This window comes from Dromaius novaehollandiae, chromosome 2 (assembly GCF_036370855.1).
Source record: "Dromaius novaehollandiae isolate bDroNov1 chromosome 2, bDroNov1.hap1, whole genome shotgun sequence".
In the NCBI taxonomy this organism is placed as follows: domain Eukaryota; kingdom Metazoa; phylum Chordata; class Aves; order Casuariiformes; family Dromaiidae; genus Dromaius; species Dromaius novaehollandiae.
This window is the reverse complement of record NC_088099.1, coordinates 30,964,949-30,981,723: the sequence shown is the minus strand read 5'-3', so window position 1 is coordinate 30,981,723 and position 16,775 is coordinate 30,964,949. Positions and strand designations below refer to the sequence as shown.

Genomic DNA, 16,775 nt, shown 5'->3' with positions numbered 1-16,775 from the left:
TTACTAGAATAAACTGTTTAAAAAAAAAAAGCAAAAAAGAAAGAATATAACAGTGTAAAGATCCGTCGGTTGCTACATCTCGCCTGGCACTGGGCAAAGGCAAGTGGGAGGCTGTGAGTGCCATCTTGCGCTGAGGAGCGCTTGCTGCTGCCTTGCCAGCCCAGAGAGCCTGGATTGTCTCCCACTTCATGCTGCCTGATGCTGGAGAGCAAATCTCCTGCGGGACACATTGCCTTAACCTGCCACACGTCGCCCTGTTCCCGCAGCCAAGGGCTTCCCAGCTATGGAGACCTTATGGTAGCACTTGAGTCTTGTTCTAAACGTGCTATAGCAAGAGGATATACCCCCATGCCACAGTCCTCTACCTCTAGCTCTTTTTGTTAGTGTTTCAGATAAAAAGACTGTGCTCAACATTAGGTACTATCAGATTGCTCTCTGCATAGGCTCTACAGGCTGTTTGCTTTAATTTTCCTAGATATATTTCTATTGAGTTCTTTTAGCATTTGTCTGTCTTTAGCATGAACTCATTAGACTCCTGTCATATTTCAAACTAAATAGAATATCCTGACTAAAATGTCAGTGACATTCTTATAATGGCCATGTCTGAAAGATGCTAAAATACTGGTTTTAATTTATTTATATAGCATTTGAAAGGTCATAGGTGATTTAGAGGTAAGTATAAAGACAAACAATCATTCTGAGCACGCAGTAATGTATGTCAGACTATCCCCACCTAATCAGAAGACTTTTTAGCTGGTACAAGCAGCGTCAGAGCTGGACTAAGTCAGTGTGAAGATAGTTACAGCCCACAGCCCTGCTCTTGAGTACTCATTGGAGCTTCACAAAAACACTCAAAGGTTTTCAGTGGATATAGCAGGAGACTTGTGCTTTACCTTCTCGGCAAAGGGGTGTCTGTTGAAATCACCTTGAAATCCATTATAGATGAAAGGAGTAGCATGTTTCAGGGCATTTTCTTTTTGAGTCTCAGATGTAAGCATCTAACTTCAGTTGCCAAGTTTGGAAAAGTGGGACCTCTCTTTTCCCTTAAGAAAGCGAATGCTGGAGTTGTAAATCGCAATCAGCAAAGCCAGTGACTGCCAAATTAGGGGTGACAGGTACGCCCTGTTGTGCACAGTTTCAGGGAGGTTTTTAGATATGAATTTAACTTTCAACAAGGGCGTGATTTCTTTTAACTTTCATGTCATACTCACTTTTTACAGTAATCACCAAGCATTCACAAATAAATAAGTGGTTACTCCAAAATATTGCTTGCATTCAGTTTATTATTCTATGTGCAGTGCAGTTGTGTGTTATTAATCTGTATTACTGTAACATATTGAAAACCTTAAAAGCAACTACAGAATCAAATAAAAGTAAAATTTAATGAAGTGCCGTGCTAATCAGTTTTTCATATTTAATTAAATACAGTGCTTCACTTTGGAAAGTTGCCGTGAGAGTTGCAGAATTTGCATTCTGCTCCCACAGACTAATGCCATCCCCAGCAAATCTGACTGTGATAGTTGGAGACTGGGGGGGGGGAGGTTGCAGAGAGTTTTCCTCAGAATATGGAGAAGTCTGGAATATGCTTATGTATCTTTTTTTTTTCTCCCTGGATGATGACTTGGTAAATATAAAACAACATAACTTCATGTGATGTTAGCTGAGGTCTTGGCCTTGCATTTTGGAGAAAAAAGGGCTGTTTGGAGTGAGTCATGAAGGACCTAGGGATGGGAAGCTGGCAACTCTACCAAAGCAGCCCTTACTTAAGTTGAGCTGTGTTTAAGTACTTTTGTGCTCTTTGGCCCTGTTGCACAACAGCAGTTATGCTAGGTTCATTAAGACCCCATCAAAGGCAGAGATAAGGAAGGCTCCCACAATTTATTGTGTAACCACTAGAGCAGGCATGCAAGTGTGATGTTTGTACGTATATAAGAATGGTAGTGGGTATTTTGTTTTCCTGTCTCAAAGCCCAAATTCCACATCATTATAAATATTGAAGTCAATGAAAAATTTGAAGAATGTCTCTGAAAATGTCTGATTTGGAGTAATTACCATTCAGTGTAGCTAAAGGGTAATTTGGTCAATATAGAGTTTCCTGAATCCCAAATAGGATTTACTGTCTTTATGTATGTTATAGACAAGGGTATCAACTCCCTTCCTGCTGATGTTGATGGGAAACTAGCTGGTTTCCAATGCTCTGGGTTTGGTTTCTAAATATAGTCTAAGTTCATGTCTGCCCTGCAGTGACAGCAGTAGTTCCCCTTCACCTCAACTTGTTAGCTCAGGGTACTGCCAGCAGGAAAGCTGCAGCCACATGCAACTCGGCACAGGCAGTAAAAACACAAGGTGCCCCTCGGAGGCAAGCAGAAATCGCATGGCAGCTCCCCTTCTCCCCCAAATCTTACAAGACTGTTAAGTTTCTTTAAAATATATATATTTATTTATTTGCTTGTCACTTTCAGTTGTTAGGTTTTCTACTCATAACGGCTTAAAATTTAGCTTTTACTTTAAACTCAATTTGCCTTTTTTCCTTTTTTTTTAAATTTCTTTCTTTTTCATGTAATTGCATGACTATGGAGGGTGAAGTTTTTAAGAAAAGACATCGAATGATAAGATTAGGGAAAAGTGGGCATCATTTGAAAGAAGGCATATTTTCTCATGGGCATTTAAATGTTTGGCGATCTTTGGTTATGAAAGAAGTTCTATCAAAGGATTCATGTTGAAGTGACTTAGTCTGGAGTTGGCTGGCATTTATGAAAAGTGGTAAATTTAAAATTGAATTTGCTGTGAAACTTGGATGCTTTCATGCTAGTAACTGATGAGTCAAAATGAAGTACAAATATACTTTCAGATCTGCTAGGTTAAGTCTAGTTGAACACCTAAATGTAGCAGTGCAGAAGTAGCATGGCCTCCCTTCTGTGTTGCAAGAGCAAATGGAAATGGCAGCACTATTTGTCCGTGCACCCGTGCCGCAGAATGAACTGTATGTATATGGCTAGCAACCCAAAAGTGAAGTAGATCAAAGTCATTGCCCTTTGTTTCTGGAAACGCAACAGTGGTGTCCCCAGTGTACCTCCCCGCCATGTGGTATTTGTGAAAGCTGTGTGGCATAAGACTGATTATGCCATGCTCTGAAGGTGCTTTCAGAGGGCGAGCATTCACAACCATGCAAAAATAAAGCACAGATTGGTCTCTTCTGAGCACAAGTCTATACAAATTTACCACTGCTGACAGCACTAGCATGCTGCCTTTTCAAGTGGGTTTTTGGAGGAAGGTTTGTAGCTATATATGGAGACACTAGTGAATACTACTGTATTAGTATAATAATACTGATTGATAGCAATATCTATTGCCTTTTGTGGATAGCCAGAGGAGTTGCCTTTGTGCAGACCAGAACTACTTCTGTGCCCATGGAAACAGCAGCCATTGAAAAGCAGAACTGCCAGATTTTTGTGTGCATTAGCAGGAACATAGAGAGAACGAGATCTTGATTGAAAATCCCTTACCTTTTTACATTCCTCCTGTTCACTTTGGTAACTGCATGACCGAGAACTCTGCATTCAACTTAATTCTACATCTGTTGCGTCCTTTCTGCTCCTGTAGCTCTGAGGCATTGGGCTCAAATGTTTCCCAAAGCTCCTTTAGGGCACTGCATTTCCAAATATGCTTTATGCAAGCTTTCTTTAAAACCACAAAATCTCACATGTCAGCTGGCTGACTCCAGGAATGTAGATTGCCACAGTATAGGAAACTTCAGGTTGCTTAGGTCTGTGAGGTGAAGCAATATTGTGTAGAAAAAAGACGCTGAAAATGTTTCCTTTCATGACAAATAGCATCACTGCTTGTGTTTGCTCCTAGAAAATCAGTTATTTTAGTCTGGCCTGCTTTGTTTTCATAAATGTAATCTATAGAAGTAATGATAAACCAAGCAAACTCTAAGGGTCCTGGCACCATCAGGCTCTTTAGAATTCATTTTATCAGGGGAGAACATCTGTTGCCTGAAATCACTGGAGTTTGAAATGGAAGAATATTGTGTGTGCTTAACAGGCAATGAACTATTTTTAAGTATCTCTATTTGTAACACTGAATAATGGCAGTAAGAAGGAAAACCTAGTCTCTTATAGTTTAAGAAGAGACCTCCAAAAATTGTCTCCAAAATTCTTTTCTTAAGCCATGGTGGCTTCTTCCCTTCCACAGTCTCATCTATGACTGTGACATTTCTAGTGATCCGGATATATCTTTGCATTGAGGTCTGAAGCCCTGAATCTGTGCTGAAATTGTTTGCGACTTGGAGAATCTCATCCACGTGGTGTCTGCTGCAAGTATGTGGCAGCAGGCAAGCTTTCATTGTATGCTCTGCCAGGGAAAGAGCCTGCATCCCCTGCTAGTGACTGACAAGAGGCAGTGAATGCTCATCGCTTTCCGCTCTCCATCACTGTGCCTCAGCCCATCAGCTAGCTGACAGATGGTACATGGTCCTGATGTATAACTACTGTACTCTGCTACAAAATCAACCCATAGGATACAAGTAGTTTTTCAAATGGCCTCAGCAGCTATGTCAGTCAATGCACAGCAAGGGATTTTCTCAGTTAGGAATTACATTTAAGGATTGTACTTATTATTGTTTAAACTATCAAATGTCCCACCGCCACCCATTGCCCCAGCTGCTGTTTCTCGAGATGGAGGGAGCCGGATCTAAGGTTCCCTGTGTGTCCCTGACCTAAGCAGAGGTTATAGATCTGTATCTACAGCTATCTATCTATCTGTCTGTCTATAGACAATGTCTCTTATTAAAATTGCACTGGCTAAGTTTTGTGTAAGGCAGAGTAGAATTCTCCTGCGATGCTGATTACAGCACATACTGAGCGCATTTCTTATTTCCAGGGGACAATGACGTAAAAAGTTGTTGAAGCAGAGAGAGAAGCACATGGACCTTGGTAAAGTTTAATGGCAAATCACATTCATCAAAAGCACAGATAAGGGAGCCTTGCTCCAAGCAATTTCTATAACAGAAAATGAAACAAAACTTGAGCCTGGACTCTGCACACGCTGATCTAGTTTGGGAGTTTTGCTTGCAAGAGTGCTAGAATCAATCCTTTAATATGAAGGGCTTTGCCACAATCTGCCTTTTGTGCTCTTTTCTCCTCTCTGCCCCCTCCCTAAAAGGGGAGAATTTTAGCCAAAGATGATGTTTTTTCATGGAGATGAGCAGCTTGGGGTTCGAGAGCTTTTAAAAGCTTAAGCAGAAGCTCTAAGTAGCTTGGGAGTATTGTACTGTGACAAGGCCAGAGTTCACAGGTGTGTACATCAACAATTTCCTTAACTGACGTTAATTTAAGTAACTTTTCTCTTAATTTAAGGATGGCTGACTTATGATACCTCTTAAATATATACATTTTGGGGGGATAAGTTTCTCATAGGGAGGCTGACACTGTGTTCCTTATACTCAAAATTATTTGTGAAAACACTGCTCTGTGCATGCTGCAGGCATCGAGTAAGGGATGTTTGACCACCTCTAATCTAGGCAAGGAAAGAAGGTTGAAGTCAGTGTGTGCACTGGTGAAATTTCAGGTGTTCACAGGATATCGCATCAAGCTTTTCTGTATTCCTCCTTTCATCTAACATGGGTGCTTAAAACTAAACAAGCACTTAGATTACTGTAGAGTGATTTCCTTTTAACAGGAAAACTTGACTAGTTTTCAGACTGTCAAAGGTAATAATGAGTACTCTAAAATTTCTGATTAAATTTTTTTTTTAGTCTATTTAATTCTGCTATTTACTTGTAGCCCGTGTAGCACAAGTCAGTTGTGAATGATGAGAGGAAGAAGGAAGGCGCTTTTGCAGCTAGAGTTGGCGAGGAAGCAGAGACAGAATTCTCTTTAGATGGAGTAGGAAAAGCTGTTTAAGAAAGCAAAAATCAGCCAAATAACCATTTCTGTCTTGATCCTGCAGCCTTCAGGTGTCAGATCTACAAAGAACCCCTGGCGCGTGTTCAGAAGAATCCCACCTCCTCAGAGAGAGAGGAGACAACCAGTTCCCTGCAAAGGCTTTGGTGAGACAGGCTGGGGCTTAGGGCCGGCTTGTCTAAGCGGTGCCTGCTGCTGGCTCTGCTGGCTCGCAGCCTCCAGGCCTTCCTTGCCCCCGATGTGGCCACCCTTCACCAGGGAAGGGAAAGGGTGTAGTGGCAGAAACACACTTAGGCTGTGCCTTGGTTGTGATCTGCCTCTTCTGTGCATGAACTGAGGCCTCGACTCTGGTCCAAGCAATGCTGGTAAACTTATAAGCAACTGAAAGCACTCTGGAAAAGGAATGTATCTGATTTCATCCATCATGATGTGCTGTGGAGAGCTGAATTATTGAAATGCAGGAGAGTTTCTCTTTTGAGCCAGATCAGGAGCTGCAGCTCTTCTGATCTGAGGCCTGGCAGTAGGTCAGATTTTTGCTTTCAGTGTGCAGTGAGTACAATACTTTGCTCCATCTGCTTTCCTTGGGATTTCTAAAATGAAGACTACCCAGGTGCTTCCTCTTTGTGGCTGCCCCAGGTGCTGGTCCACACAGACTGAGCCTGAGATAAACCCACTGGGCTCAGCAAGGGGGATGTCCAGGGCTGCTCCTGCTGGAAATGTGGTTGGAAAGTGAACTTGGGCGATTTTTATAGCAGTTCTTAGGCACAGGATAGCAGACTGAAATGTCTACCATTCCTCAGAGTGTGGTGGTTGCTGGAGAACAGCACAGTATTACAGAACATCACCAATGAAGCTGCCATGATTGCTGCCACGAAGTGGGAGGCACCTTTATGGTACTCTTCAGAATTTACCATTGTTTAAAAACATGGTTGTGTCTTAAGCTAAATTAAGGCCAGACCTCATCCTTTGGGAAAAGACTTGCAGAAGATGATTAGAAATGAAGCTGTATTTCCTGGAGTTTTCATGAAATTGCTGTTACTAAACAAGCTTTCTCTTGTTGAAGGGGCTGGGTGTTGGGCCTCCAATAGAGCCATGAAGAAAGGAACAAAAACCATAGGAGGGCCAAGACCACTGACATGAAGGGCTTGTGCTCCTGGCAGGCTCAGAGATATTTTTCCCGTATATAAACACTGCTCTCCCTTCCCCACCCCAGTACTCCTTACCCCAGTTTCCTGGCAGTAAAAAGCCAATAAAATTGTGCTGGTAAACAAGGCACCCTCAAGTACTGCCGTGGTGGCCATGTGTGATTGTGAGGGACTTCATGTGTGGTCACCATGTGAAACTATATTTCAAATAATTGCTAGTATAATACTTTCACTGTAGCTGGAAGTCTGACAATTTACTGGAGACCCATGCAGGCAGCTCCTGAGAAAATGTGTTTGAGAAGCGTTGCCTTGGACGCCTCTTGTCTGGCTCTCAATTTTCTTCTTGGGAGACAAGGGGCGGGGTGGTGGAGAAGGTGTTGTGAGGGACTATTGAAAACTTCAGGGTAGTTGCAGGTTGCGTGAAGCCTTCATCAGATCCTTGCAGTGTGCATGGGGAGGAGGCGCGTGAAGCGCACACACACATATGCACCCTCGGTGGGCAGAGCAGCCTGCGTCAGACGCTGAAGGAACAAACGGATGTGTTTCCAGAGACAGGAGGAGCCTTCTCTGCCCTTCCTGGTGGAGTGTGAAGTCTAGTTGACTCTGGGAGACTAAGGCAGGTAGTGACTATATGCATAACCCGTGCTGCGTATGGAAATGTGCCTCCATCCAAAACTCGGGACATTTCTCAGGTCATGTCATGGTATCGGCCGGTGTCTGTCTTTGTGTGTTATTTCTGAGACAGAGAAAAATATTAATTGGAGAGAGGGTGTTTGAAAATCTTTAAAGAGTTTTGGGGGCTTTTTTGTTTTGTTTTTTTTTTTGTCATTTTGTAGTGAGGACTTTGGCGCAAAGCTGGAGCCTTTCCCGTCACACTGTTTTGTTTTCAGAAGTGGTGTTTAGCAATCAGGATAAGAACCTCAGGCTTGTTTGTGGCACTAGTGTTCCTGGATGTGAGGCCCTGTTTCCTGTAGCAGTGCTGCCTGCTCAGTCCCTGCTACTCAGCACTGCAGTTTCAGTGTAGCCTTCCTAACAAATCAGAAATAGTAAGCTGAATGTTTTTTTTCAGTAACCTGTATGTAACGAGTAGCTTCTTCCTTCTGGCATTAAGGTATTTGCCTTCATTCAGCACAAAGCACTTCAGTGGGTTGCTGAATTACTATTAGCTCCCACTGGAGAGCACATGAAGTATATTCCTTGTGAAGCAAAGTTGTAACACGCTGTAAGCTCCAAAGCACTGATACAATATTTATGTTGTTCCACGTTCTACTGACAGATTTAAGCAAAATACAGTAGACTGGCAGGAGGTTGTTATGATCTAAACTCCTCAGTTATGTCAGTGTTTTAATTTTAAGTTCTATTGCACACAGCAATAAATTCAGTTACACTTTTGTACATGATTCTTTCTAGAGAGGTAAAGCTATTGGTGTTAGTGACCTAGGCTGAACTGCATGGAAGGTTTCCTCTTGGAGTAACTCTTCTCAGAGTAAACCACGTGTGATTTGGGCTCGGTGGTCTCAGTCATTTATGTAAAGGATGTGTTTTGCCGTGCAGTGACAGGTGATGTATCTGTACTGTTCTCTCTCATGGGTGCTGTCTTATAAGTAACTTCAGTATTGAGGTAGTGTTATCCCATTTAATTTCTAAGCATGTGTGAGTACTGTAAGGAGGATGCAAATGAAAAAGACCTATTGTTGCTGTGGCTTCAGTTTTATGCCAGACCAAGTTTTGATTTGCGTCACGCTCATAGCACGGAGCAGCCACTTCCCCCCAGTTCCCTTGTCCTTCCCTCGGGAAAGGTCCATTACAGCTAATGTACCTCACGGGAGGCAATCCCCTCTCCTGATAATTCATTTACTCCATTTGGTGTTTAATGCGGGGTGATCTCCAGTTGACCACCTATGCCCACAGCCTTAAGAGAGTATTGTAAGCTTTGCAGGAGATCAGCATCTATGAAACTGCTAGTCTTTTTCTAAAGCACTAAGCTCCTGTTTAAGCAAGAAAACATCTTTGATTTCAAAAGTTTGGTACCCAACATGCTCAGTAATTTGAAGTTTCCTGAGTTGTTTTAGTGCCTGAAAGCAAACTGAGTTTCTTGGAAACCTATGAGCCTTGCTAATCTGAGTCTTTAGGCTACTGAAAATCTGGATATAAGCACTTGGCTGTTACTGTTGATGGCAGCTGTGAGACAAATAGATGTTTAGATACAACACGACTGATTTTCAGGCACGCAAAAGGCAGGTAATTCCAATGGTTGGCTTCATCCTGTAAACAGATTCATCTCTAGAGCCCATTTATCTTTGTTCCATTAGTAGAGATAACAGATAAGAGGTGCTGGGTTGTACATCTTTTTCCATTGCATGTGATACTCTTGTAAGTAGTGCAGCCACAGCCCCAATAAGAAAATGCACTTAAGTTTTTGACTTTAAGCCCAAGTAGAAGCTTTCACTTCAATCCTTAATGCTGAGAATATCCCTGAAAACTTAATTGCATTTGTGACACTACAAGCCCACACCATGGAAGCTATTTTATCACTTTTGTATGCTAAACACAGATTCGTTCTTGGCAGTTAAATGTTGAGGCTGAACTTCATCCCAGCCAGCTGAGGAATCGTAGCTTCCCTGTGTGGCCAACAAAGAGAGGCTGACCTAATCATGTCTGAAGTGGGCTGTGTCACCTTGGGAAGGGTCTCTCTCTCTACTGATTGCATTGGCTACTCTCTTAAGTACTTCAGTCCTTGAAGTTGAAGATGGACATAGGCCTGAGGAAGGCTGCCTTTTTATTTTATTTTATTTTTTTGATGAACATAGGTAAAGTGCTTACAATCCAACCAAATACTTTTCATTCCTCTATTTGTTGCTGTGGCTGTCTGTGAATGTCTCTCTTCCTTTCTGTTAATGAATACAGATGTGCAACTGACTGCACCCATCTGGCTTTGTTCAATAAATGCGCAGGCACAGAAGTTTAAATCAAATATTGATAAATACAGCCTTTAATATGTAAATTTGTCTTGTGAACAAAACCATGTCTGTCTGTTTTCTCACAGAGAGGCATTTTTTTTCTGTGGTGATACTTTGCCGTTGCATTCTGTCTACAGTGGCACAAGCATTGATGCTTGAGAGTTGGCAGGTAGGAACAGTTCCTGAAATATATTTGGGGAGAGGAATTAAAAAGATATATGGAATTCTTTAGTCATAGGAATCGTCCCTGTGTTGCGATAGCAACTTCTTCCGCACTCATCCATGGCTTCAGGAATTGGAGCCTTTACATGCTTGGTGTAGGGAGAGATCCCGAACGGTCCCAGAGAACCTCTGCTGGCCTGCCAGTAGGGCATTCGGTAGGACTGGAGGGTGTTAAAAGGCACATCTACGTGTGCACACGCAAAGAAAAGCATGCTAACCCCTGGTTTTCAACCTTTTGTAACACTCTGAAAGTAGCTAACTAAGGCTCTGCTAGCATGTTTGACAGGTGCTCAAATGGGATTGTAAGACCTTGAGGTGAGTGGCAATAGGCAAGATGCTAGCCAAAACTTGTGGACAGTTGTTTCTCCTTCCCAATAGTGTTTGATCAGTTATCGATCTTGTTATAATTCAAAGCTCTTCAGGAGTTGCAGTGTCTGGGGATTTTTTTGTTTTGTTTTTGTATTTTTTTTGACAAGAAGTTATGCATCAAAGAATTCTCCTGGAAAGGCTGGAAAGAGTCAGCATTGACATTTTACAGGAAGAAGTCCAACTAAGTATGGCTTTAAAGGGGACAATACTGTTTTATGGTCATTAAAAGATCACGTGATGAACTGTGTCGATGTCCAAACATATTTTATTTTGGCTCTTGCAGAAAACCAGAAATGCATCTTACTGTAGAAAATTATGCAAATAATAATGAATATTTTTTGATGTGTATAAACATGTTTGTAACTACCTTTTTGGTAGTTTTCAGTTTGCAAAAGTTTGGACTGTTCAGGATGAAAAGGGCACTTCGTTATCTTGAAGTACAAGGTATTTACCTTCCCCCATCCCTCCGCAGCTAAGTCTGCTTGAGTCCTGTCAGGATTTTTCTTTTCCTTTCCTCTAGAAGCCAGATGTAATGAACTATCAGGTCTTCAGCTTGCTTGCGATTCTTTGATATTCTTTGCTACATAGGAAAGATATGAGTTTATGTAGTCTTTTTTCTACAGGACAGTTAATTTCAAAGTTTTTAAGCACTTGGATGAGACCAGAAGCAATGCGCCTTTTTTTTTTTTTTTTTTTTTTTTTTTTTTTTTTTTTTTTGTAACTTACAGTGCAGTCTGAGCATCTTTTCTACCAGCTTTGCCAGAGAATAAGCAGTTCCTGCCTGCTTCTTCCAGCTCCTGCTATCCAGTGGCTTGCTGCCTGCTGTGCTGCGCAGATACAATCATTTGTGAAGTTGTCTTGTAAAAATCTCCATAGCGGGAAGGAAGGGCCCAGTCCTCCAGAGCCGTTACTGATGGGAGGTTTTGTATGGCCTCTTAGGACCAGCCCTTCCGGTGTACACATGTAGCTTTAGTTATGCTTTAAGGAGACTTTTAGGAGAAATTAAGTTAGAGATATGAAACTGCAGGGTATGTATGGCTACTCACTGTCATAACATGCAAACTTATTAAGCTATTCAGTCTGTAAAAATACTTTGGTTTCCTCATCTGACCTCAGAACTTTTTAAGTAGAATACTTGCATGTCACTTATGGCTTTTTAGTATCTCCAGAAATGTCAGAAACTCCATTAGCTTTTCCATAGACACATATGCAGAAATACATGGCATTATTTCAGTGGTTTATAGAAAGATGGCTGGATTAAACTACCTTTTTGTCTAGACAGACTCCAGTTGCACTGTGGTACAAAAGTAAAATCAGAAATATTTTAAAAATCAACATGTTATTTAATGCTGTAAATTGTACTTCAAAACAATTTAAATGACATTACCATTATGTACGCAAATGCAAGGAGCAATGTCAATAATTTAGAAGCTCTGTGGGTTATGTTTTGTGTTTTGTGCTGTGGTAAAGGAATGTATCACAGAAACCTCTCAAATATACACATATGTTGTAAAACGTAACACTATAAAACATCAGGATTTGAAATGCTTGCAGTGAGTGCTCTGTGGGATTATGCTGCCTTCATAAAAACATTGTCAGCACAAAGAGACTAATTCTAGCCTTAAATTAACCAGCTCAGGGGAGCATATTTCGGTAGTGAGCGGCAAAGCTTGTGAATCACTCCTGGAACATTTACCCTGTGGATGGAGGAAGAACATGGTCCATAAAGTTCACAATGGGTCTGAAAAGCAGAAATGTGTGCTGGAATCCTATCGTGCTCGTGGTTCATCAGCTCTGCCTTCGTTTAAAAAAAAAAGTGTGCATACGGGATGGGGGGAGGAAAAAATACATGGGGGAAGTTCCTGTCATCCAGAGACCTTTTTTCTTTTATTTTCTCATCAGCTTTATTATTGTGCTGGGCAGAGTCTTAAGCTTTGGCTTATACATAAATGTTTTTTAAGGAGTGGTGCCCAAATCGGATGGGATGCGGTGTGCTCCCAGGTTCGATGTGCTCCCGATGCCACCGTGTGCCGGGCACATCTGCATGGGGAGCATCCACGTTCTTGCCATGGCAGGTTCTCCTCTCCTTCCTCCCCTGCTTCTCCTGCTGTGGCTTGCTTAAACTATTTCTGCGTCTGTAGAGCAGACTGTTTCTTCAGGTCCTTCCACCAGAGTATATTGCTCTTATGAAGACTTACTGCACTCGCACAACTTCCAAAGTGCATGGTAATAATCAGAAATGTGAAACTTCCTTACATAATACATCCTAGCTTTTTTCCTAATTCCGTTAAGAAGTTATATTACTCTTGTATGTAGTGAATTAGAGAACAATTTTTGATCAACGTTTTTTTGGAGGGGTTTTTTGTTGTTTTTTTTAAATACCTAGAAAGCTTTTTGTATTTCACTCTTTGTTCTAGGAAATAAACACCTACCTTTACTGTGTCATTTTAACCCTGATTTTAACAACTTTTGCACGTGCAAATACATATTAAGCAATATGATGCCTGTTAACTAGGTGTTCATGAGCTGTGATAGTTTACTTTTAATGGCTGGCATTTACCTACTCCATCAAACGTTCGCTGATAGGCTGCTGCTACGTGAAAGACGGAGCTTAACATTACTAACACAGAAAGCACAGGGTGCATCCTAAAAAGTTAGATATCTCACCCAGATTATTAAGGATGCTGGACTACTTGCCTTCTGCGCTTTCTGTCTCTATCTGGCTGGCCTATTGCCATTTTCATGCCAGTCTCCATGGTAACTTCTTTAAGGATAAAATAACAGAAATGCGAGTTAGCTGCCTGCCCACAGGAAAGCTGCCACGGTCCCGGTGCCAGAGCCCTGGCTAGACACGGCCCCGGCACATGCGTTCCCGGAGGGCTCTGCAGGTTGCTACAGCTGCTTCCAGTTAAAGGTGAAATCTCTCCTTTCCCGTGAGCCTTGCTGGAGAACGCCTCCTTAAGCATTTTCTCTCGCGCTTGGAAACAGCCCTATGTAATTCTTCCGTGGATTACTCTGCCCCTCCTGTTTGCAGGTTTGCATGGTGAATTTTACATTTGAGAGGGCTTGGTCAATAAAAGCTTCAGTTCTCGAATGAAACACTAACTGGTAGATGGGGAAATGTTACAGGAAAATGTTTACTAACAGTTGTTAGTAAATTAATGAGTTTGCTGTGCCGAAGTGTGCATATGAAACAGTGACATAAAAACATGGTTTAGAGGGCAAGGGAGTTTATGAGGAACAAAGCACCTGAGTTCTGCCCTTCGCTTGGCTCTTTGTGGTGTTCTGCGACCTTGTACAAGGTTGCTTTTAAGTCCTATGCTTCTGTTTCCCAAAATGCTAAAAAAGCGAAAGGTTATCCGCTCTTAAATTATTCTGAAGGTTATGAGTTAACTGCTGCCTAAGGGGGAGGTCATGTTGCATCATATAGGGTCTTCAGAAACCAATTTTTTTTTTTTTTTTTTTTTTTTGGTGCTACATCAGGAAGTGAGCTGTGCTTGAATCCCAGTGCATTTAGTATAGCAGGAGGTTTTGGAAGTACATGTTTTAGATGTTTCAAATACATGTCCCTGCCCAAGTCTTGAAGGGGTTTGAGGGGCTTTGGGGGAGGGGAGGAGGAGCTTAAAAGTTTATTACTTGCTAATGCATAGCTTCATGAGAAGTGTTGTTAGAAAGCAGATCTCCATTGTTCCAAACTCCCTACCTGAGCCTCAGAGGAGACTTCCAGGAACCCACTCAGCTTAATTAGACGTGGTAAAGGTGCGCTAAGAAACTGTGTTAACCCAATCTGCGTGTGGAACTGCCTGTGTGTCATATGTGGGATTTGTGATGGGTCTAGGAGGTGCATGTTGTTGTCCTGTGACCACGTAACTGAAAAATAGCCCCATCGGGGGACAAGTTGTCCTCTTGTTTTGTTTGTATGAAATCTATGCCTTTAAAAATGTTTTTCTCCTCTCTGCATTTAGGCTTGAATTCTTCTCAAGCAGATACCTCTGCCTCAGCCTCCAGCATGAACTGGAGCTGAATTTGCACAGATCCTTCAGCAAAGTCAATGATTTAGGTAGCTAGTTTGAAAATGTTATTGTCTCAAGAGGCTTTTTTTAAATGGTATATTGAAACAATTCATGAGCACAAGGATCTTGACTCTTGTCTTACTTTGAAATGTCATATGTAAAAGAATGAGCACTTGAAGTCTGCATGTCCTTGGCCATGCACTGCAAGCTTTGTGCAGTCTAGGTGGGCAGCCTCAGTAACCATGTGTCCAGCACTGGACAGAAGGGTGTGTAACGGGTTATCGTAATTCCCCCCCTCATCCTGAGTGCCCTTCACGGCAGCTATTAGTGAAATGAGGCAAAGAGACAGTGAAGTGGTCCTTCATGTTCTTTTCTATGCATTCTTTCTTAAAATGTAGGAAGCAAAGCCTTCGAAGTGACCCTGGCAAATGGGAGCATGCACAAGCTCCTGTAGTGAGTTTAAGGAACCTGTCTGACAATGCCTGTTCTTTTTTTGTTGTTTTTTCTTCTTCTTTCCTTCTTCCCAAATAGGGGTGGTATAATAATACTCTTGATTTAGCAGATGCTGGCCTTAAGCACTTTTGCTCCTCATGCAGATTGGTGGGCATTTATTTAAAATGTGGGTGAGGAGCCTGGCTGTATACCCTATTGAAATAATACATGGTATCATTAATTGTGGGTTGTCGACAAGATTTTTGTGGAAGCAGCAGACAGCTACATTCCGCTGTGTGGAAAAATTTCATGTATAAATAGAAAACAGAGCAAGTAGAAGCTTTCATTTTGGCACTCATGCAAACAGGTGAAAACAGGTTTTGAATGCAAATATGTATAAAAATGAGGTGCTCTGAATGAATAATTTAGCTTCCTGTGAGAGGGTAGGAAATTGATCATTTGCTGAGCATCCCCCGTTCGGAAATTGAAGCTGTGTGCTTTATCAGCCTAGCGACAGTTTTGCGTACTCCTGTTACAGTGGTGCCAAGAAGCAATTGTAGGTCAGAAATCGTTAACGTTCACACGAGCAGACTGCAGTACAGCATTTGCTTTTAGAATTGGCTTCTGTGTGGTCACTCTGGCCAGATTATCTCTGCTTGGGGTGAGCCATGCAGAAGGAAGTGGTGGGAATCTCTCTGCTGTCCATGTGGCCCATTAGGGAAGTCGGGTTTCTCCAGTCTCCGGCTCTGCTCCCAAACCTGCTCCTCCTGCAGAAGGGCCCTCTCCCTACACCAGCTCTGGTCCCCTGCTGGTGGCATCACCTTTCTTCTAAGAGGAGGCTTCCCCAGAGCCGTGTCCTGGCTTATTCTGGCAGATCTCAATGGAGCTTGGGCTGATGACACGTCTCCAGGCTTGGCCTTTCAGGGCATAGTTCTCAGCATAGCATGTCCAGACCACCAGATGAATGATCCTTGAAGAGATCTATCAGTTACTAACAGAAAAGTACTCGTGACATTATCGTCCACACAGCTGTCTGGGTAGGAGTCCCTTCCTTGCAGATTTCTGAAAAAGGGTGATTATTTGTTAATTTAAAAATATAAACTAAACTGATACTGCCATCAACAATGATGAAAAGAAAATAAATGAAAAACCCTAAAAAGCCAAAAAATATGCTATTTTCTTTATTATTAAAGATACTTGCCCTCTTATAAATGCAGAGAGAGCACGAGAACCAGAGGAAGTGTTTTATTGCTCATTTGTTCTTTCAAAAAATAAACATAAGTGTAATCTTTTTTTACATTCATGCTAAAAGTAGTAAATTCCTCTGTTTCAGAATATTTGTTTTTGACCAAGTGTACTTGTTACTCGCATAAATTTATTGATGAATTAAGTGTTTTGGGCAACACTAAAGTTTCTCTGTGGACATTTTGTACCTGTCTATCTCTTGTTGCACATCCTCCCTCTGTTGGAGGGAAGTGTGCTGGCAATATCATGTTTGGCTTCCCAAAGTGTCCTGCTTTGAGGTACATTCTTGTTTTATCTTGCACATAATTAATGGCACACAGTACAGTTTACAAAATGAAAGGACTCTGAGTTCACCTTAGCAGTTATTTACTCTATCACCCTAGTTGCTTTACTTCATTATCCATTTTGCTAAGTAATGGCTATGGGTGTGATCATGTGGAAAAACATACTTGTTAAGGTTGCCCTGCAAATCCTTGTGCATAA

The 16,775-nt window shown here is 41.8% G+C and overlaps 1 protein-coding gene across 9 annotated transcripts in view; it reads left to right on the top strand.

The window, feature by feature from the left end:
* Positions 1-16,775, top strand: part of RBMS3 (RNA binding motif single stranded interacting protein 3) — a 761,325-nt gene that overhangs the window by 213,175 nt on the left and 531,375 nt on the right. The window lies entirely within an intron of this gene.